Raw genomic sequence first — 23,721 nt, forward strand, 5'->3', positions numbered from 1 at the left:
CTGCATGGGGCCTCTGGGCCAGTCACAACAGGTTGTTTTTTCCACTCTTTTCTAGTCAGGCTCACCTCAGCTTCCAACAGGTTCAATTGCTGTGATCCCACTGTCACCCCAGCAATAGAAACAGGTTCTGCCCCCACATGTCTCGATGGGATTAGTGTGCACTGCTCACCAGTGTCGACCAAGGCCTTATATTTTTGTGGATGTGCCAGGCCAACAAATCCACACCGTCCAGAAAACACGATTTTCCCTAGCCTCTACCTGGCTAGAGGCAGGGCCCCTCTAAGCCTGGTTATCCTTCTTTCCTTGGACATATGTCTTGGAGGTTCCTTCAAAGGGATCAGACATGATATCATCATCATCATACCTGGCAGTTCAGCTACAGGCAACAGGAGCTGCTTCCCTTGTGGTGAAACTTCCTCTCTGAGCCTTGCCTTCCTTCAATAAATGCACCTGTTGGGCCAGAGCAGCAGTGGATTTTCCATCCCATCTCCTCATGTTTTCCCCACAATCACACAGGAAGAATCACAGCTCAGCCCATGGGTTGTGCCTTCTCTTCCCTCTTTGCTCTCAGAACCAGTCTTAAAAGTGCAAAACTTATTTCTGGGCTAAACAGACGAATGGGGATGCAAGCATCACAAAGTCACCCCAGGACATCTCACTTCTTTGCCTCATTTCTTTTGCCTCTTTATTTAGCAATTCTTCTATAGAGTCTTTTTCAGTTACCTTTTCAACAGAACAGATGTTGAAATGGTACGGGGACAGTATTAATTTAATTGCATTAATCAATGCAATGAAAGAAAACTAATCTCTCTTTCACTGCATGATCAGGAGCTTCAAACATTCAAGCATATTTTTCTAACCTTGGTTTGTTGGACAATTGTAACCATCATTATTACTAATTTCAATATTACAATTAAAAGTCAAAAATATCCCTAGATCCAGGCTTTAAATATATAAACATGTGTAACTCCTGGGGACACAGGGGTGTTATTTGTCAATATTGTATTTAAATTCTCTGTTTCTGATATTCTTGAGTCAAACTTTCAAATACTATGTTCTACCACAAGTAGTGCAGACCAATTAGATCTTTAAAAAATTGCCAAGCTGTATTATCAAACCAAAAAAGGAAAACATGTAGGCCTATAATATAGTTCTGTGTACTTTATCATGACACCATAAAATCATAGAGTGGTAAAATGGCTTGGGCTGGAAGGGACCTTAAATCTCATCCAGTGGCACCCCTGCCATGGCAGGGACACCTTGCACTGTCCCTGGCTGCTCCCAGCCCCAGTGTCTGCTGCCAGGTCCATGACTTCATTGCACAAGTCCAGCTGGGACTACATTGAAATAACTGACTTTTAAAAGCTTAGGAAAGTAGGCACTGGCTCATTTTAACATCTTGTGGGTATGATCTTGAAACTGGGTCAGTATCTGGGTCCCTTCAGGGCAGGTCTCAGTGTCTGCTGTGGAACACTGAGCAGGCAGCAATGACAGAGAATATCCACTCGATCCTGAAAAGCTGCAGGAGGCCACCCCTCTCTAAGATGCTTGGGAAAGCTACGGAGAGTCACAGTAATCAATACATCCCTAAAGCTGAAGCAACTACAGAGAACCTCTTAGAGGTTTCTGCATGGGAAAGCATTGCAGGTGCTGCTTTCCATGGAAATGAGTTCATCTAGATGCTAAACAGTTTAGTGAGGGCTCCTTGCACATTCCTACACGGCAGCGGTGGAAAATGGAGAAAGATGAGGCTTTCTCTGAGTAGGTCTTATGGAAATGAAAGCATTTTCCATGGATTAAGGACTCTGCAGATCCAGAACATATGTAATTTTCCCCAATACTCCTAGGAAAGAGCTATTCAGCTGTGTTAAATCATATGAAATGCTTCTGTGAAGCATTGCTTTGTGTTGTATAACCTGAACAGAGGCCGAAGAGGCCTAGTCCATGTGGAAATTCCCATTTGTTTTTTAAGTAGGTTTGCTTCCTTTGTTGATTAAATTAGTAGGAAGGGCGCATTGGATTCTCAGATGGAATGTGTTTGTGTCCTGGTTACATTTGACAGTGTGGCAGAACTGTTTGGGCATGTTTTTCATGATTTCTTAGCACCCGTAATATTTCACTCGGACAAAACCCTGACGTTGTTTGATGCATTAAGCATCTGTGTTAATCTACCTCCTGATTTTGAAAAATGGAAGGCAAACAGCAACACATCTCCGCTGTGGAATCGACAGAAGATTTGTAGGTTGGTTTTTTTTTGTTTGGTTTTTTTTTTTTCCTTAAAAACTAAAAAAAACATCATCACATATAAGGAAAAATAACCAAAATCAGCAAATGACCAAGCAACAGAAAGGCATTCTCACGATTTCTTATACATGCCCAAAGGGCACCATGTTTTGCCACAGAAGCTTGTTGGGTGATCTGTCTAGGTGAGAAGTAAAGGCAAATAGATGGCTGAGCTTCCTGCCTGTCATTTTCAGGCATCTCTTCTCTGAGTGGGATTTATGACCCCTGACTTGCTTGTACATGGAACTAAAAATGCTATTCAATATTTCATTTATATTATTGGAAAATAGGAGAAAAAATACCCCAGCAGACTCTTCAAATAATTATCTGGGCTCAAGCAAAATGATACCATATTATACACAGGATTTTTAAAAGATTGCACTGTGTGATCAATGAGATTTTAAACCCTGTGGCAGATTTATAGTAAAGAGGTGCCATTTCACTTTTTTTAACAAGTTTAATAACCAAGATTGTTTTCTTCCTTTATGATTGATTATTGTGTGAATCATCTGATGTTTTCAGTTGTGACTCATCTGACAAACTCCAAAGTCTGTTATATTTTTATCTCCCGATAAAATCAATAATAAAGAATTATAATCTTGGGGACTTTAAATAGTGAAGCGAACATATTTCTTTTTATAACTTTTTTACTCCATTAAAGCCACCGTGTTTTTTCCAGTAGCAGATAGATGTGAAAGCAGTGACAGCATGTGATCTATGGATAAAACTTCATAATTTTGCCATTATTTTGCTAGTCTATGCACAATTTATAGCTGTTTACTGAACTCAAGAGTGGTTGGTCTCTTGGATCATGGCTATTCATATACAGACATGAAAATGCCTTTGATTATGGCCTTGTGTGGAGAGATAAGTAGCTCCCAGCTCCTGGTGCCTGGAATAGTGAGGGGACATGGACAGAAATCACCAGGAACGATCTAAAATACTCGAGGCAGCCGCTGGGCGAGATTGACTATCTCAAGCTGTGGGCATTCAATGAAGAAAGATCTTTGTGCTAGATAAGCATGGCTGCCTGGTGTCCATCAGCACAGGGGGCTGAGCAGGGAGATTACAGGGACAGCACTCTCCTTTAAATCTTCCTGAGCACAGCCAGGGCTGTTCACAATGTGATGGTTGGTGTGCTCAATACACACAGAAAGAATATTCCCAGCAGAAGTACATGCTAACAAATCAAATGTGATTTCTCCAGACAAAACAGGAAAATGGACAAAAATGAAACATTGTGAAGACTATATATTTTTTCTTAGATTTTGGAAGAAATAGTCAGTCATTAATTGTACAGCGCATCCTGCACCAAATAACTGGCATTCAGACCTGGAATGAAAAGACACGATTATTAGCAGCTATTTAGCTGTGCTATGTCTTACTGTCAGATGTGTATACAAGCTGTGCATGCTCTCTAGGAAGATGCAGTGATTTTTTTTTAACTTGTTTTCTAACAAGATAAATTAATAAGCTATCAGTTGACTACATTAGAGGAATATATTCAGAGGTGTTATCCTGCTTGGCAGCCTGTGCAGACAGCGCCTTACACATGGTTGGAATCACAGAACCATGGAATTTTGGAATATCCTGGGTTGGAAAGGACTCACAAGGATCATTTGTCCCTCCATTGCTGACCCAGATCCACCTGGCCATCCACCAGGACCCCCAGGTCCCTTCTCATGGCTTCTCCCCAGCTTCTCATTCCCAGCCTATCCCTTACTGTGTGTTCATACACATAAAAAAATGCATTTCTTTCTTTTAATGCACAGTGTCAGAAATAAATGAGCCTCAAGTTCCTAACTAAATAATGCCTTGTCTAAATGAGAAATTTAATTTTAGTATCTGCATTTCTAAAGAACTTATTAACAGAAGACATTTATACATTAAAAAGTTTATGAGGTCGGTCTGACTCACCATGAAGGCCTTTTTTCCCCTTGGATTCTTTGTGCTGTAATTTTTGGATACTGGGTTGAAGCTATAAATAGTTCACAGTTGTGAATCTACATTGGTCAGCAGACCCTTTGTATAGAGCATTTTTGAATTACTGTCCTTACAAATAATGTTCTCTGTGATAACCTACTTCAGTGTGGTCAAAATCACCCAGCTGGGGCTTGATCCCTGAGTGGGCCAAGTGTGTAACTCAAGGCAACCAAAAGTGTCCCAGTGCTTCTGGAAACCTCCCAGGCTTGAGAGACCCTCAGGAGAGAAAAGCTGACCAGCCTAGTCCTGCCTGGCCTTCACTGCCTGCCAGCAGAGCTGAAGAAATGGGATGATGGCCAGAATGCTGCTGCATTCACAACAGTCACTTACCACACCATAAAACTGAATAAAATGGGGTCAAAAGATTCAGAGGATTGTATGAGGGTAAGATGATCTCAAAGCTGCGACAACAAGGTTTCAGTGTCCATACATTGCCAAACATTCTCAGATTTTATGAAACAAAGCCATGAGGGAAGCTCTCCCACCAAAGCCTTAACCAAACAGACCCAGCTTTATAAGGTCTCTCAACACTGGAGAAAAATAAGCTGTTTTCTACTGCAGCCTAAGTGAAACTGGACTCCATTCTGTTGTCTTCTGTGGGCAGGAAGGTGTTGGCTCTGTGTCCTGGATGCCTGGGTTTGGCTGACAAGAGGGAATCTCATCTCCATGGAATAGCTGTTCCACCTGGGATAGGTGTTTCCAGCTGACGGCTTATCAGTGTAGCCTGTGGCCTTGCAAGATGCTCCATGTGCACGTCTGAAACTTAAAACCACCCCCAAATCCTCTGCCTATGATTGTACTATTTCCATAGTTCAGTTTGTTTTTACTGTGATCCTCTTCCTACTTCAAAATTTCCTTTTCCCTCCAGGTTTCAAGGCTTCAAGTCTAACCCCCAGAAAATGTTTGCATTGCTAACTTTGTGGAGATTCTGTATCGGTTGTTTTGTGCATATTTGTTTTAAACTCAATAGTTTTGCCTTTGTTTTAACCTTTTTCAAGTAAACAAGGAAGACATTTGTTATTGGAAGAAATGGCTTTAGGTAACAGCTGCTTTGAGCAGTTCATTATTTATGGTGTAAAAGCCTTGCTTCCTCGCCACAAGAAAAACACTTTTGTTAGTTATACTCTTTTTACACACTTGTCTTCTCAGTGGGCTGGCATTGTGGCTTTAACTACTTTTTCCTTTTTTTGGCATTATCCAGAACAAGGTTTTTTTCTCACCTTCAATCCTGGCCACCTTTCATGTTTCCACATAGGATTTAAATTGTGCTTTGATTCATTAGCAAAATGACACGGAAATTGAAGGGCATTTTAAGCAAAAAACATTGTTCTGGTTTTGTGGAATATCCTTTCCTATAGACCTCCGCCTCTCCTGCTCCTTCCTGCGCTCCTAGCTCCTGCAGATAGCAATATGCTACTCATGTGCCTCTTAAATCTCTAATATTTTCCAGGTGAGAAGAAAAGTGAAGGAAATTGCAGGTCTGTTAAAGGGAGCTGAGAGGGGAAAGCATGTGTTGGCAAAGGCAAACAGGGTTGCAGGGGGCTGCAGAATAACAGGATCAAAAAGATGGGAAGAAGTTTCTCCTTTCCTATTCCCTGTGCAAAAGTGCTCAAGCTGGTGAGTAAATGGGGTACTGATAAATTCTTTTGAGTTGCTAAAGGCTTTTTGCAATTCAGTTCCTGAAGTTCACAGTTCAAGCTTTTCCCTGCACCCCAATGCAAATGTCCAACTTAAACTTGCAGCTTTCTTACCCTTATTTATAAACTTACAATTTCCTAGAACAATAATTCAATTACCAGAAGTGCATGTATCCCTTCAGATGCTTAGAAAACAAAACAGCCATCTTATCTTCAAACAAAAAGTGGGTTAACTTACCCAGCAATAAGCATAATTTTAAAAAAACTTCAGATTCTGTAAACCCACAGTAGAAAATAAACTTTTTTTTTTTTTGGTTTCACAGATTTGTTATTACAGATGTTCTTAACCTAAATATATGGATATGCAAAAACAAATACTGTTTAAAATATGTATAAACTTCCTTTATTTATGTCTGACACTGATTTTATTCAGACTCCAGGTTTCAAGCAGCTGGAAATCCTAACTGCAGGGCTCAGTGTGCTCCCCTGCTGCTCCCCATGCCTTCCTTGGCAGCAGGAGAGCTCAGCCTGGTTTTTGGGGGTGCATCTAACATTTTGTGAAGAGAGCTGACAATTGTATTTAGAAAGATTTCCCAGCAGTGAATGTGAGCCTGAGTTTAGCTTGGTTCGATGTGCCATTCTTAGAGGGACCACCAGCCCAGGGCTGTGGAGGTGGGGAGTCACCAAAGGCAGAAATGGGGAGCGGCAAATCCCCTTTTCCCTGGCTCCGTGTGTGCTGGGAATATCGAGGTGTGGCCTGGGCAGGCTGTGAACTCACAAAGGCTGGCAGAAATCCACGGGGCAGCTCTGCAGCAGCTCCAGGCTGCCCTTCCTCCCTGCCCACGCCTCCTTTGTGTGACCTGCTGTCATTCCCTGCGCAATGCTCTCCTGGAAAGATGGCATGGTGCTTTGGAGCTGCTGGAATGGGAACTGCAGTGGCTGAAGGGAATTCCAAATGTCGCCATTTATCAGCATCACGGGCTGATTTTGGTTTGAGCACTTCTTCTTTTTTGTGTCCAACAGAAAGAGCAGGTCCTGCCTCTTCTCCTCAGGCTGGCAGAAGGCTGTAGGTAGGATTTTAGTGAGGACGTTATCTTTGGGATATAAAGAGGCATATCCAGCTAAAGGCCCGTCCCAGTTCAAGGGACTGTTTATTGACATGGATTGGACTTTTTCTACAGACAGCCTGTTAGAGATTCCATTTTAAAATGGTTTAAGGTGGGTGAAATTAATTCCACGGTGGTTATTCAGGTAATCAGCCTTGGGACTTAGCCAGAGGTGCAAACACAGATTCCAGCAGGAGTTTTGCTTCAATTTTGTTTGCAGATAAGGACCATCAATCCATAGATCCTAAGGGAAGATGAACAAATGAGAAAAATAATAGCAGAATCTGATTAGTTTATGCTGAGATTTCAATGCACAAGGAAGGGAAGATACAAGACTCTCTCCAGATCAGATGTTACTGCATTCATTTGTTAACGTGCGTCCTTGAATGGAATTAATGAAACCTTTCATTATAGATCAATATGCTCTTTGACTAGAGAATATTATGGGTACCTATTGTATATGCCTAATTAGATTGAAATTGCTTTCACATTTCCTTTATATTCAAAAAAATCTGATCTCAGCAGTTTAAAAAAGGGAATTACAAAAGTCATCCCCTCTGCCATGGTGCTGGAATCAGCAAGAGAAGGGGAAAAGGGAAAAGCTCCTGCGCCAGCTCTCAGGTCTCAGCTTGGTGTCAGTTATGGCAGAGCTCACTTGTACTGCCATGTACCCATGACAAAACCAAATGGTAATTCTTTCACCATCACCAGGAGATAGACTGGTGTCTCTTGAAGGCAATATTTTTGGACTGAGTCTATAAAATCAATTTTGGGACGTACTTGTATTTTCTGTCCAAAACAAATTTCTTGACAAAACTGTTGTCAAATTAATGTGCATCACCCTCCTTCCTTATACACATCTCCCTAAAGACATTCTCAAACAATCCTTTGCATGTTTCATTTCTTGATGGCCTTTATTACTCCTTGAATTCTCTCTCAAAACCCAGTCTTAAAATGTGTTGTCTTAGTCCCACAGCCCTATTCCCACAAAAATTAAGCCCTTAGACTTTCAGTACTAATCACTCTACTGTGCTGTTACCTTATGCTTTCAGCTCAGTCCCTGGGGTGTTTCTGGGTTTGCTCAGGGCTGTCCCAACCACTTGTTTCCCACCCTGTTCAGCCACCCAGGTCCCCAGGCATGGCCCTGGGGTTGTGTCTGTGTTCCAGTCCCATCCTCCCCTCTCACAGCACACCCAGGCCTGTCCCTGGGCCTTTCTGAGCTCAAATGGCAGCTCTCAGCCACACTGAAGCAGTTTGTGTCCTTAATTCTCCAAGCCCCAGCTCTGCAGCCAGAAGGCTCTTGCCATTTGCTCTTTGCCATGGGCCAGGTTGGGGTTATTTAGCCTGGAGAAAAGGAGGCTCCCTCTCCTTAGAGCTCTCTACAATTCCCTTACAGGAGGTCCTAGCCAGGTAAGGGTCAGACTCTGCTCCCAAGTAACAAGAAACAGGACAAGGGAGAATGGCCTCAGGATGCACCAAGGGAGGTTTAGACTGGCTACTACAGAAAATTTCTTCACCGAAAGTGTTGTCAAGGGCCTGTCCAGGGAAGTGGTGACTCAAGCACTCAGAGACTTGTGGATGTGGCACTGGGGGACAGGGTTTAGTAGTAGATTTGGCAGTGCTGGGAGAGCAGTTGGACTTGATCTTACAGGGCTTTTCCAACCTAAACAATTTTATGACTTAGTGTTCCGCTGTGCTATGTTCAGTGTCCCTCAGCCTCCTAAGGATGCATTGTTTATCAGCTTTCCTCCTTCCAAATTCTTTGTTTGTACAGTGGCAGCTTTTGTGCCAATTATTTTTTCCCCTTTTGCCTGGAGTTATTGGCAGAGCTAATTAACCACAGAATATACAAGCCTTGCTCTCCAGGGCCGGGTGGTGCTGTCCCAGAGCAGCACCAGTGCTGCCTTAGGGAATGAGCAGAGGATGGGCTGCCTGAGGATGGGCAGAATGTCTTCACAAAGAGGTACCAGGTTTATTCCAGCAGTGAATGCAACTCTTATTGTGGAGGAGCCATGTGTTGCATCCTTCCTTGCCCTGTTCCACAGCCACACGGATGGCACAGGCTGTGCTCACAGGCTGGCACAGGTGGGGAACGGTGGATGCTGGTGGATCACAGGGGATTTGCAGCCTCACCTGTGCCTGTGTGGATGTGGGAGGAATTGTGAGCTGCCTCTGGGTGTGGATGGGGTGCACGGGCTCTGGGTCTGCTCCCCGCTTTCACGGAGCTCAGCCACACCTGGGAATCACCGTAGGTGAGGAGAACGGGCAGTGCGAGAGGGGCAGCCGTGGGGCAGGCGTGGTTGACAAGGAAAGGGTCCCCCCTCCAGATCCAGGCCTGGCCTCAGCCTCTGGCTGAGCTGTAAGAGACCAAGATTTTTCCACATTCAAAAATGCTTAAGGAACTTTTTTTTTGTCTTTTTTTTTTTTTTTTCCCCTTTTTATTTTTTTATTCCTGGACAAATGTCTTCTCCTGACAGGAAACATGACTGGATTGAGTATAAAATGCTGGCGCTGTCCCTGCCGCCCAGCCGAGCCCCGTGTCTGTGTCCCCATGCACGGAGCTCCGGCGGCCGCGGCGCCGTGGGGTGGCCCTGGGCAGCCTGCAGAGAGGCGACAGCGAGGGGACACACAGGGACAGGGCACCAGCGCCGCGGCATGGATGGGGGTCCCCGGCCCCCTCACAGTCCTGCCCGTGGGTACCTGCGTGACCGGGAGGGTGCGGAACGACCCGTGGGGAGGGGACACCCGCCCCTGCCCGGGGACAGGGACAGGGACAGAGCCAGGCTGTCCTGGGCTCCCTCCGCCGCTCTTCGGCCCCTCCAGCCCCAGCTGGTCCCCGCGGGCAGCAGCGCAGCCCAGGAGCGGGGCCCTGCGGGAGGGCAGGGCCGGGGGCTGCGCTCCCCCTGGGCTGGGGGAAGGGACAGGAAAATCTAGACGAAGCAACAGCCTCCAGCTTTTCCCTTCCTCTAATCTTGCTTCACTCCCCTTGCTCCCTCTCCCTCCCTCTCCCCTTTCCCCTCCCTCCCTCTTTCTAATTCCTGCCACTAGCTCGGAGCCTCATTCAGCAGCCGCTGCCGCTGGAGTGTAATAGGCTGAAGATGCTGCCGAGCCCTCTCCGCGGCCACTTGTGAATGGGACTTGCCTGGTGTCCCCGCTCCGCAGGCGGCCGAGGGACGCGGCCAGCGCCGCGGGACCCGCAGGTGAGCAGCGGGGGAGCCCCGGGAGAAGGGACCGCGCCGGGAAGGGCAGGGAAGCGGCGGGGGCTGAGCGTGTGGGCAGCTCGGAAAGGAAAGGAAGGGAAAGGAACGGGGGGATGCCCGCGGGTCCCCCGAAGTTGGCGGGGCCGGGCAGGCGTGCGGAGCCGAGCGGGGCCGGGCGCGGTGCGGGCGCTGCGGCTGCCGCGGGGCCCCCGGGGCGCGCTCGGCTCTCCGGAGGGAGAAGGAAAAAGCTCTGGCAGACGCTGCTTTATTTCTTTTTTTTTTTTTTTTTTTTTTTTTTTTTTTTCCTCCCTTCAGTTCTTGCTCGGGGGCGGGGAGGGGGAGGGCGAGCGTTTGGCCGTCTTAAAATGTTCCTCCGGAGAAGCAGATGCCGAAAGCCCCGAACTGAAAATCTTTTACTTGCGCCGTAGCTCGCAGGCACGAAATGGATATGCAGGGATTAGGAGTGCATAAAATGAAGGATATTCTAGCCAGAATGAAAAAGGCAAAGACTTTGATTTATACCCTTTCCCCCCTCTCCCCCTCACCCTTTATTTATTTATTTAATTATTTTGCTGGCTCTCAAACACATTACTATTCACAAGGTACCAAAATGGTATCTGTCTCTAACATGGGCTAGTCCAAAAAGCATTAGACTCCTGGGTGATGCATGCATAAGCACATCCCCAAGGAAGGTAAAATAGATCAGGCTGCGGGTCCCCATAAATACCATTAAGTTCAGAATAAAAGTGCTTCCTGTGCAGCCCTTCGGGAGCACATATAGCAGTCTGACATCATGATACAAGTGCCTTCACCTCCTACAGAAGTCCCCCTTTATTGTCTACTTTTTAAATATTCATTTGGTGAGGAGAGAACCAGTATATGCTGGGAGAGCTTCTTTGTACCACTGCTACAAAGGACAGAGTGGCTGTGTAACACAGTATTTACCTACCCAGATATCTGTGACAAAGGAACCTCTTTAGCAAATGAGGTCACTAATTCAGAAATTGGTCCTTTATGAGGAGAATGCTCATTTCTTTTTCACGTTCCAATTACTAACAAGTCTCTAGGAAAGACTTTCTTCCTGTTGATTTGTGATGGTGATACGATAAGGTTTTCACAGACTCCGTGCCTCTCTATTAAGAAATTCAATGTCCTGAATTATTTAATAATGGAACTGTTGAACAAGAGAGGCACGGCCGGGCTCGGGGGCAGGGAAGCATAAGCATGCATTCAGGCGCTGCTGGATGTCTGTCTCCTTTCCCCCCCTTGCTCTTCCATCTGTCTCAGTGTTTCCAAAGTCTGTGTGATTCTCCAGGTAAACACTTTGTTCTCCTTTTCCATGCTGGCTAAGGGATCCCAATGAATAAATTGCCTTTCAGTGTAGAAGTCCTGCAATAATTAATGCGACATCTGCCTCAGCAGGTCTGTCCACCGAGGTTTGGAACACAGATCGATGCTTGTGCTCGGCCCTTGGGCTGGCTTTCTAAGCAGAGATGTGTGTGAGTCCATGGCAGGGGAGCTGCAGATGTTTGCTTGGGAGCAGCAGATCCCTGGCAGGGCTGCATGGTTCCTGTGGCTGGGAGAGGGGCAGGGAGAGCAGGGAAATGGGCAGCAGGAGGTCTGGTCTGAGCTTCGTGTCTCAACACACCAGGCATTCTTGGAGCAGGTTTCTGAGTCTAGAAAAGTCTGTGCTCTAGAAAACAGAAGTTCCTGGCTGCAGTTCAAAAGCAGTTCTCCTGCCTCTTGCAGAAGAACAAAGTTGCAGAACTAAGAACTAAGATATTCAGTAAAAGAATTGGAAATCCTTTAAGAAAATTTTACCTAAAGGACATCTTTCTTTGGCAGGCTCTTAGGCCCTGAAATAGGATTTTTATTTATTTTAATTTTTTTTTTCACCTCAGCCTTGCACATCAGAGAATGAGCACGGACAGAGAATGCTATTTATAGGCTTATCCACATTAGCTTTAACTTTACTACAATTATAAGTGTTGCCTGTCCGAAGAAATCAGTAGGAACTAGATTACTTCATTAGCAGAAACACTGCTACAATAGGACACATCAGGGGATAAGTCATTGCAATTTATCAGCAGCAGTTTCAGAGGAAAATATGTATAGAAATGGTTGATTGAGAGATAGGGCAGCTAAATTAATTTTTCTTCTGCGTAAAAATATGGGGAAACTGTGGAGATTGGAGTGATTTCTGTGATTTATCTGATAAAATGTTTTAAAGTGTATAATGTGATTTCAGCTTCAATTAATAAGCTATTCTGACAACATCTGACATATTTAATTTAGTGTAAGGAACATATGTGAAGTTCAGAGTTACAGTAGACCGAGACTAGCATTCTTATTTTCTGCAACTGCTCTAACATAACAGCATAACTTGACAAACCTTTCAGTGATGAGAATTCCACAATAGAAGCTATTTGTAGCTCAGACGTCATAGAAATTTCAAATCATCTCACACTTTAAATTGGCATACCTTCTTTTTGGTGAAACCCCATAACTGAACTTTGAAGCCATTTTGTAAGCTGGATGTTTAGCAAAATATCTTCAGTGTGTGAGAACAGAGGTCTCATCTGGAATCAATTAATTTGAAACAGTTTAGCAACATACTTCCTGGACTTTGTGTGTGTGTCTGAGTTTTTCTACCAGCATTTTAAGCTAAAATCTCTGTACAATTTCCTATGCCATAACCATTTTTATGTTTTTAATGGCACTTCAGCTTTTATTGTTTCTTTGTTGGGGCCAACCCAAGGCTTGGGGACAGAAATGACATGGTGGCCATTGATTTAAATGGAGATTGGGTTGGGCGCTTTGTCTGGGTGAACTAAAAGGACTTCATGGTCATTTTATGCCGTCTGTATCTCTGTACGTCAGACACGTTGTCCCTGACCGGTCGGGGAGCGCTGTACCCCTCTGCTTTGATACGAGCTGGACACGGAGTAAAATCCTTTTATAGTATTTTAGGGGGAAATGTAGCAGCCCCGTGTCGGGTTTTGACGCTGAGGACTCAGACTGTGAGACAGGCGGTCGGCGGTGCGCTGTCCCCGCGGAAGGAGGGCTGGGATCGCTGGGATCGCTCGGATCGCTGGGATCGCTCCCGCTGCTCCGCGGGGCTGCGGCGCGCTGCGGCGGGCGGCCGGCAGGGGGCAGTGCTGCCCCGCGTGTTCCCGGAGCTGTGCCCGCGCCGGGGCATCCCGCGGGATGCGGGGATAGACCCTCCACGTGTTCCCGGAGCTGTTCCCGGCTGCGCCCGCCCCGGGAACATCCCGCGGGATGCGGGGCCGGACCCTCCGCGTGTTCCCGGAGCTGTGCCCGCGCCGGGGCATCCCGCGGGATGCGGGGATAGACCCTCCACGTGTTCCCGGAGCTGTTCCCGGCTGCGCCCGCCCCGGGAACATCCCGCGGGATGCGGGGCCGGACCCTCCGCGTGTTCCCGGAGCTGTGCCCGCGCCGGGGCATCCCGCGGGATGCGGGGATAGACCCTCCGACCTGTTCCCGGAGCCGTTCCCGGTTCTGTTCCGCACCGGGAGCATCCCGCGGGATCACGCCCGCACCCCCCGGGGTTTTACAGCCCTCCAGCCGCAGACCGCCTCACCTGCGGCCGCGAGGCACCGTCTTGGCCCTGGCGGAGGAGTTTTGGGATGCTGGAAGTGCGGATTGTCTGCAGACAAGCTGACTCTACAGCTGGAGGTTGGGCGTGGAATAAGAGCGCGGGCCCCTCTCGGGAGGGTTTTTGTTCGCTCTCTCGTCCCTTTTCAAAGGCAGGGTCGGTTCACGCCATGCCAAGAGTTCAAAGGTGGAAAAAAATGATACAGCGAAACAAAATGTATTTCTTTCAGAGATGTTATCGAGTTTGAGAGGTCTTATAAAGACATCCTTGATAGGAGGAAAAAAAAAAAAAGACATATTAAGCCAAATTGGACAAATTTTATCTGTTCACATCCAGGTCAGTGGAGCTTACAGCTGAAGGACTGAGAAAAGCAAATTGGACCAAATCACTTCCATATATCCTGCAGCACCTTAGAATACAAAAGATGTTGTTACTATCCACAGAATCACAGAATGGTTTGGGTTGGAAGGGACATTAAAGTTCATTTCCTTCTACCCCCTGCCATAGGCAGGGTCACCTTCCACTATCCCAGGCTGCTCCAGAGCCCATCCATGCTGGATGCTAACCAGCAAGGACATATATGATCATCTAGATTTGGAATCGTTGCAGGCATGGAAAGAGGTTTATTCCAGCTGCCTTCTTCTGATGTTCTTCTCGACATCCCCTTTGGGGTGTTCCTACAAACTGGACCTTTGATTTTACTCAGACCAACCACATTGCTTTGTGCAAGAAGGATATACCATAAATAACAGTACAGAACTCCACAAAATTGCAGAACATTCACGGGGTGCAGCCAGAGTTCATTAATGCACCTAATCCAAGTTCTTGCCTACAACAAAGCCAGGCAGCACAGCGCCATGACAGCCGTACAGTTTTCTGTCAATGGCCTGAGAGAGACTATTCATTAAGAATTATCTTGGAGAAACAACCCTTGGTGAGAGTGTCAGTGGCTCCTGCAGAGGAGGCACATTTCCTGCGCAGGAGTCCTGTCAGTGCCCATCCTCAGCCCTCCAGCCGCTCCCTGTGCTCAGGCTGGGAAGGAAACCTGGAGCTGCCAGTGCTGCTCAAGGCCCTCCCGAGGAGATCCCGCACGGCAGGGGCAGCAGCAGGAATATCAGCAGGAACAGCAGCAGGGGCAGCAGCGGTGCCTCCCTAGCCAGCAGGGATTCAGAGACGAGCGCGTGGAGCCAGCAGCCGTGCTGCTGAGCAGTGCCCGGGGGAAGGTGACATTCGGGCTCCTTCTGCCTGCCGAAGGCATCGGGGCTCCTTCCTCATGGCTGGGGTGTGCGATGGCTCCGGGCATCCCCGTCCCACCGAGCTCTGCTGGCTCCACAAGCCATAATTCAGCTCCTCGGTTTTGAAGCGCTGGCTTAAGCAAATTCTAAGGGGGTTTTGTGTGTGTGGTTGATAGTTTTTTACCCTCCAAAGATTGGCAATGAGTGAGAGCCCTCTCCCTTCTGAATCAGCAAGAGTTCATCAGAATTCTTAATTGGAATGCAATGGCAGGCAGAGTTGGAGTAGTAGAAATCAATGTAAATGGATTAAAAGAAAAGGACCAAGTAACTGAATGTAAAAAAGGAGCCACGATTTTCCAGAGTGATTGGTGAACAGTGCAGCAAGAGGTTTCCAAATATAATTCATTATTATAATGATGTTTAATTGTTCATCAACAGGTAGACTGTAGCCACATTATAGATACACTAACAGAAATTGTGGATCATGGAGCATAATAATGCAGACAAAACTGGACAGAACTTTGATATGTGAATGTCAGCTGTAGGAAATGCCTGTCTAGACAGTAATTGCAATTAAGGTTTCATGAAATGGTGTTGGTGCAGACTGACACTGTTGCTGTGAGCCCCCAGTGATACTGTGAGGACACCAGTCCATGCTGGGGAACACTGGAGAGATGAGCAGGAGCAATTTTATTGAAAAACCCTTGAAAACGGAGTTTTTGTGTTTGTGAGCTGCACAGCACCGAGATTTAACTCCCCTGTCTTTGTGTGGTGCACCTGGTGCAGGTTTTTGTGCCCTGTGAGCAAGCTCAGCTGGAGTTCAGCTGGCTGGGTCAGGTTTGTCCCTGGATCGTGTCCTCCAAACCCAAACAGGCAGTAAATCAGTGCTGTGCCCTCTCACAGCCACACTCCCTCCCACATGAGCCCCTAATCACACAGCCTGTGCTAGCCTGGGAAGCCAAATCCCATTGAAGGGCTGCTTCTTCTGCCCCACATTTTAGTGTTCCTCCTTTTACATGAGATATTCCAAGGGAGAGAGTCACGCTTAAGGTTAAACTGCTGCCTTATAAACTCTGGTTCAACATAATTTTGATCCCAGTGAGGTTGCTGATATATACTTTTAAATAAAATCAAACTTCAGAAACACATTAATTGGTCTCAGTGGTTAAGTTAAATAGTTAAATACATGCATACATATCATTCTGCCAAGGCGAAGTCATTAGTTCAGTGGAAAGCAGAAATGATGGCTCTATTGGAATCCAGAGACTAAACCCTATATCCATTAATGCTAACTGTTTTATTAATACATGCATGTGTCAGCATTAAGTAATAAATTTAAATTGTCTGCCCCTTCTTGATTTAAAGTAATTATCTCACTGATCTTGGCTGCTGAATGAATAACTCTGTTACTCCTTTCCTCTTTTATCAACTAAGGTTTTTTGGTTTTTGTTTTTGGTGTTTTTTTGGTTTGGGTTGGTTTTTGGTTTCTCTTTTGTGTGTGTGTATAGACATTGCAAGGCAAACAAAAGAAATAGAGCTTGTGCAAAGTTGGCTGGCATTTGACCCGTTTATAGAAGTGACTTGAAAACTTTGATGGAGGCAACAGGTAAAAATTGCCATCTTCATATTGCTCAAGGAAAATGCCATTCAAAAAGTTTATCTCTAATTTTTTGACACAGTTTAATTTGCTAAAGAGAGTCCTAAGGCAAATACAGGACTCTGAATGGCATTTAGGAATTAAGAAATGTCTCATTAGAATAGAAAACACAGTTGAAATGTTGGATTCAATCTCACCCTCCTCAGAGCAGTGCTCCCTTCAGAGACCTGACCACACACTGGTACAGTTAAAGATTTCTCAGCATCACTCAGCTCATGGCAGACCACTCAAGACAAGGTTTTAGTGCATTTCTTGCTTTCAGGGCACTTCCTGTTCAGGCAGGAACAGCTGTGAGCTGTTTTCCAGGAAGGAGCAATATTTGAGCAGCTGAATGCTGCCAGGTTAATTCAGCATGTCCAGAGCACTGATCAAACCCTCCCATCCCATATTGCATGAGCCACAGGGATCAGCAGCTTGCTGGAACTGAGAATCACCCCAACATTTATCCAGTGCACACAGGGATCAGACATTTTTTATGCTAATGGCCCCTTCCCATTCTCTTTCAGGATATTTTTCTTGCAATTGAAATTCCAGAGATCTTCAATATTTCACATAAGTGAAAAGTCATTGTTCATTCACAGTTTCAAACCCAATTTCTCCAGACATAAGGGGTTCCAAAATTTTGAAAAGCAGCTGAATAATAATTTTACTTGGGGCTCTGATTCAAATCGAAAATTTTGTCCAGTGCTGATTGTTGCCTTTTTATTTGTTACTGTTCAATTATAGCTGGAATAGCTGGGAGAATATGGCTGATTAGTATGCATTTCAACTCTTTTTAGCACGGTGGCAATTTCCATAGCATTTCTCTTTCTAAAGCAAGAAAAAACAGAGCAGGCAGTGGCATTTGCATGCAAACAATTTGTCATTTACATACAAAAGGGCTGATTAGGTAGCAATACATGTGGCTGTAGGTCAGACGGCCTGTAGGTTCATAATTGCTTTTTCTGTCCTTAAAATTATGAATTTTGTAATATTTATATGAAAAAATTATAAATTCATTATGTTCATGTTTCAAGTATTGAGTTACAAATCCTCTTGGAGATCTCTAGTTTTCTGCGGTGCTTTGGCTACAGCCCTGTAAGTGAAACTGGTTTTAGCTGATCCCTTGCTCAGTGCTTCCCAATCCAGTGCTGCAGGTCACAGTCCGCTGCCCTGGACAAACAAAGCTGATTTGGAGCATTCAGAGCTAATTGGGGCATCTGCATGCCCTGACTCACAACAGCCACGCACAGCAGCTGAGGCTGATGTCTCGGTGCCTTTGGAGTCCTGTCTCTGCTCCTGGCCTTGGCTTGGGGTCTCTCAGGTTCCTGCACCTTCAGCTGGAGTTCACTCACCTTGCTGAGGTGTGCATGAGATTCCTTGCCCCTCAGTTTGTCAGATCGTGTTCTCCCTGTGCAGTTCCAGATCTAATATTCAGTGAACATTTCACCCCCAGACTTTCCCACTTTGCATTGCAAACTTTGCTCTGCCCCGCCATAACCTCACCTTTAGCAGGTACAGCAGCCTCTTCTGACCTTTCTTTTTCTAATTTTCATATTTCTCCTTGACTCAGCCAGCTCCACTTGTGTTCAAAAGTGGAGACATTCTTCTCAGCTTCCTTAGGTCAGGCTTATCCAACATTTGCCTTCTCCTCTGACTCTTCCTACTCCCTGAATTAAGCAAGGTTTCCACGCCCAGCCTGCAGGGCCGTCACACCCTCAGTACGAGCTTGGAGCTGATGTCCAGTGACCTTCTGCTGACATTATTTCACTTTTTGGATCCAACAGCAAAAGTTTATTTGTCTGTGTATTTGTCTCAGTAGATGTCAAAGTGCTGGGGGCAGCTAAAATTAAGTCTTGGTACATTCAGTGGCTTCAATAATTATTTACTTCATGACAAAGAAAACCCCACATTGAAATGAGGCAAGAGTGTGATCTGAGAAATACCTGAGCACTCTCCTGAGAGGAAGTGGGAACCAGCCCTGCCGCCTCGCTAGAGAAGTGCAATATGCAGCTGTCACATGGAACTAGGACATCATGAACCCATTGGAACAGGTAGCACAAGGATTCACTCCAGGCTGCAGTGATGTGCTGTCATTCTGGAGCATCACAAATCACCAAATGGCTGCCGGCTTGGGCTTTAAAGGAGCAGTCAAAACGCATGAGGAAAATTGAAAGTCAAAAGTCAAATTGCTGATTTTTTTCCTCATAGCATGGACTTGACATTGAGTTCCACCTTATTGTGCCCTTCAGTGTGGATTTGTTCTTTTGGAAGGCACCGGGAATATCCATCTTGGTTAATACATGCTCAGAACTTTGTAATTGTTGTTAGCAGCCTTTTAAAATTATTTTAATGAGCGATTGAGTTTAAGGTGTTTATCAGATGTCTGCACCTCCTGTTAAATTCAGACTGGTGAACCTGTTGTAAAGCAGAGAAGTGGTGCTGGAGTCCATGGGGTTATTCACTGACTCTGGGATTATTGAGCAGCACCCTTGTTGTGGCATTTCAGGGACTCTTGGTGGTTACACGGAGTTTGTGTTTGAGTTTAGATGGAGTTGTGCATCCCAGGGCTCAGCCAGGTTTTGGTCTTACCAGTGTTAGGAATGCTCTCAATACTCCATCAAATGGATGAAATTGCACTAGTACATGTTTAATTATCCAATCGAGTCGAAATGAGTTGGGCTGAAATAACCAATTCTGCAGAGGAAGTGCCAGCTCTCAGATCTACCAAGATTTGTAGTTGCTTGTTGTGCTGACCTTGGCTTTTTCGGGATGAGCTGCAGGTCAGGGAGGGTGCTCCTGGAATTTCTGCCTTCCGGGCATCCTGAGAGCTCCTACCAGACTGTGCAGTGTCCCCCATCACTGAGGGGCTGGGTGCAATTCTGTATTTTGATCACAGAGCTGTGAAGCCCTGCTTGTAACTATCCCCACAAACAGTCTGGGGAACAGCTCAGCCTTTATGGTATTTCCCTTCAGAAACGAGTAACCAGAAGTCATTTCTTGGAAGCTGTACCTTATAGGAGAGCTACCAAAACTCAGGACTTTTAACTTCTCATTTACTTTTTTCTGCCCAAAATTTACAGAAGGTCATTGATACTTTAATAAGAAAACAAAGTAAATTAAATTAATCATGTCTACAAAAGACTTTTCCATTAGTATTTAGTCATTTTGCCTACTGGAGGGGAGAAGGAGAATGTTTTTGCCTAGAGGCATCTCCCATCTGGAAATCACATCAATTTTTACTAGAAATGAAATCATTCAAAATGAACTGGAGTAAAGCTTGTGTTTTAACTATTTCCATGTTCTTTAAAGCATACTATATTTAACCCATAATTGCCTTGGGCATTTTATTATTCTGAGCTAATGAATGCTAATTGCTTGTTGAATTGGAGATCAGCAGCTCCTCCTTTAAGGCTTTGCACTGGTGTTACCAGGAGTGTTGGCTCAAAGAGGAAGGTTTCCCATTTCTCATGTTACTTATATGTGCAGCTCCTTTGGCTTTATGGAAAATGTATAAAATTGTGCGTGCATTGAGTCCTTTTCTCATTCTTACTAATTCATTATACACGTTTCACCTCCGGGCTTTACAGAAGGCCCCCAGTTTTAGTTTCCAACAAATCAGAAACTTTCCAAGTTTTTAAGAACTTATTAAGCATTTTAATGTAAATACATGACTTTCCAGCTACATCCTCATGCCCCAAAATAATTTTCCTGTTATCTAGGGGAAGGCAGGCATGCTCGTTATGCTTTTCACAGCCTGCATCCTGTGAATTGAGATGTCACTCTGCATGACAGGGATCCTTTCCCCAGCTGTGCTGTAAAGGACAGATGCCTTTCTGCTGTGAAAGACCAGAAAAGTCCCGTTGCAGAACTGTTTTTGCCACATCTCAGTCGTCTGGTGGGGTCATTCCCATCATCCATGCAACTGCTGCTAAAATTAGGGATGTATCCATGGCTGTTTTGTTGGAGCTGTGTAGGAAACCGAGTGAGAGATTGCTATATATTAATTATGCCTTCTAATTATGTCCTTTTAGTAACCTCCTCATGTCCCGAAAGAATCTTAGAATGAATGAAGGGGAGCCTAATTCCTCATTTATGTGGAGGAATTCTCTCAGTAATCATATTCAGAATGGCAAATCAGCTGAGAGCACAGTGTCTGCATTGACTAGTTTCTGTTTTTCTGCAGACAGCATGACCAGGGCTTTGACTTGGTCATGGAACAGATTAATTCATCCAGGTACTTGATTTTCCTGTTTGAGAAGTATTCTTTCATGTGACTAGAGGAGTCTGTGCCCACTCCCATTTCTTTTGGGGGGAATTGTTGGGAAGCACGGACGTGATGAAATCTCTTGTACAACCAAGGCAAACCCCTTTGTTTCTCAGCAGCATTTTTATGTCTCAGTGCCATGCCATCCAAAGAGCAGCTCCCAAAAAATGCTTTTAAGACAGGTTGATTTGACTGGGAAATAATTTCAGCTTGTTTAGAAGAAAGCGGTTCAGCCTTTCAGTGAACATCCCCTCCAGTCTGGTACAGGGATTCTCTGACCTGCCATGCCTCCTGTGCTCCTTCTGGAGCAGCATTCCCAAATGATGCTGTGGGGCTCACTTGGCAATGCCAGAACACTGCCTGCAGTCTGCTGCTGGTGCCAAAAGGGTTAAACCCCGTGTGGGCCAGTTATCTGTGTGCAGCTGCAAACAGCCTCCACCACATCAAAAAGGGACTGCAGCGACTCCTTGATCAAAGCTCAGGTAATTGAATTATTTGCCTTCATGAATCAAGGGGTCCTTGAACAAGCTCGGGATGCCTGGATATTAGAATATGGGAAATTTATTGTTGCACTCCTTCTAATGTTCCAACATCAAAGAGAGCCTGTTCCTATAAACAAAACAGTGGGAAGCAAAAAAATACGAGTAAAAGCTAATGTGGAGAGACTCAGTTTTCTAAAGTCTTTGTGAGCTGGAAATTAAGATGATTCCTGTGGGGTGAGATATTTACCACTGTGATCCTTTGTGTCTGTTTTATGTAAGAAAACATCTGTCCCACGCTGGAATGCTCATCTCCCGCCCCTTAGCTGCCGCTGTTTTCCCCGTTCCTCAGTTTCGGGCGATGTTTTGCATTTTGGATTGCAAATCGCTCTGTGCCAAGCTCCGAGTGGCTCTCTGACCACGTCACGCTTTGAGATTCTAATTAGCACGTCGCAATTAGCCCGGGCACCCCAGTGCGGGGGCGGCTCCCGCGGCATCCCGGCCAAAAGGCGGGATAAATTCGGGAGGGAGCGGAGCTCAGCCCGGGCTGCCGCCGCCTCTCTCGGCGGAGCGATGGCTCACAATTCCTGAGGTGAAAACCGAGTGGCGTTTTTAAAGCCCAGCCGCAGCAGAGAAGCGTGTGCTGCCGCCAGAATGGATCCTCCGCCCGCAAAACTAAATGTCGCTTTATTTCTGGGAGAGAGGAGCTCCTTTGTACCTTTCCCTTCTCTTTTCATTCTAACATTCTCTTTTCTCGGTCTGCCGCGTTTTCTTTCGCAGCTGGGGCCTGACCCCTGTTGTTTCCTTGTTCATGGAGCAAACACAAAATACTAGAAATTCTTCTGGTAAGTGCCAGCCTCGGTGTGTGTGTCGTGCGTTTGTGTGCTACGTCATTTCTGCATAAAAGCTCTCTCCTTGCCTGTGCTGCCCTGGTTTTGGATGTGCTTTTGGATGCCTTTTATCCACAACCTGCACCAGTCCTGTGTGCGAAGCTGCTGCTGAAGGCAGTGAGATGTCTCTGTGCTTCCTCATGTCTCAGCAGGAGCCAAAATAAATTAGTGGGAGACAAATCAGCAGAGAGAGGAAACAAATGCAGTCACTATGTGCAGTGGCAAACATTTCCGAGAATGATATAAAAGTTATCTAAACAGAAAATAAAAGTGGCTCATTCCACCTGCTCGTATTTACCTGTGAGATAAGAGACACAAATTTCTAATGATGCAGATTCTTTTGCAAATGAAATTTTTTTCTGTAAAAATGCAATGGAAATATTTTAGAGGAAGGGCTGCAAAATGCAAAATATGATAAATAAACTGCTTAATTATTTTATTCAACACAGTGAATAATTAAGATAGCAATGCAGTAGCCTGCAGCTCACTGATGAGGAGCTCTACAGAGAATTTTGTAAGAAATGGTGAGAGGATGCTTGGAGAGATGTTCCTCTGCTTGGTGTAAAGGTGTAACCTTCATCTATTGATTACTGTAGAGCAGCTTTATCAGCTCTGTGCATATCAGTTCCCTACAGATCACAGAATTTAGTCAACTGAGCTCCATTTTAGTGACATTCCAAATTCCTACAACAAAACCCAGGCAACTGTTATTGGAAGAATTATGTTTAATTTGAAACTTTTAAAACCATTGGGTCCCACTTTCAGTTTAATTTGGACAGGGAACTTTTAAGTCTAAAATACCTTGCTTTTAATTTCCATGAAGTAAACATGGTCAGTTTATTACCAGGTGAAAATCCTCTTCCTTATTTTCTGACAAGTCAGCCAGAGAAAGGTGGTTATTTCACTCTACAAAGGGGAAGTTGCTTCATTGGGATTTCCAGTAGCATCCAAGACAGCCAGGCAGGATTGCTAAAAAGTTTTCCAGGCAAGGTTGGATGGGGTTTGGAGCAACCTGATCTTGTGGAAGGTGTCCCTGCCCAGGGCAGGGGGTGATTTTTCGGATCCTTTCCACCCCAAACCATTCCATGATCCTGTTTGAGAACATGCACCCCTCCTGGGTGTCAGTCACGGAGCTCCTGTGAATCCTGCTGCCAGCAGGGGTTTCTGGCAGCCCCAGGGTGTGCTCCAGAGCTCGGGGGCTCCGTGGGCAGTGGATGATGCAGTGGCAGAGCTCATGGTCATGCCATTACCAGAGGAGGAGGAATTGATTAGCAATAACACGCTTCATTAACACTGCACTTTCTCAATCATTGTAATTGTGGCTCTTCCCCTAAAACATCAAGTGGATCAGGTTTTGTTTCAACCAAATCAATCTAATGTGTTAGAATT

The 23,721-nt window shown here is 45.4% G+C and overlaps 1 protein-coding gene across 1 annotated transcript in view; it reads left to right on the forward strand.

The window, feature by feature from the left end:
• Positions 1-10,108: 10,108 nt before the first annotated feature.
• Positions 10,109-23,721, forward strand: part of CDH11 (cadherin 11) — an 81,535-nt gene continuing 67,922 nt past the window's right edge. Inside the window, exon 1 of the mRNA XM_041466087.1 lies at positions 10,109-10,209. The gene's annotated coding sequence lies outside the window, so the exon portion shown is untranslated. The remainder of the gene's footprint in view (positions 10,210-23,721) is intronic.

The sequence above is a fragment of the Pyrgilauda ruficollis genome, unplaced genomic scaffold (assembly GCF_017590135.1).
Source record: "Pyrgilauda ruficollis isolate IOZ18807 unplaced genomic scaffold, ASM1759013v1 scaffold197, whole genome shotgun sequence".
NCBI classification, from domain to species: domain Eukaryota; kingdom Metazoa; phylum Chordata; class Aves; order Passeriformes; family Passeridae; genus Pyrgilauda; species Pyrgilauda ruficollis.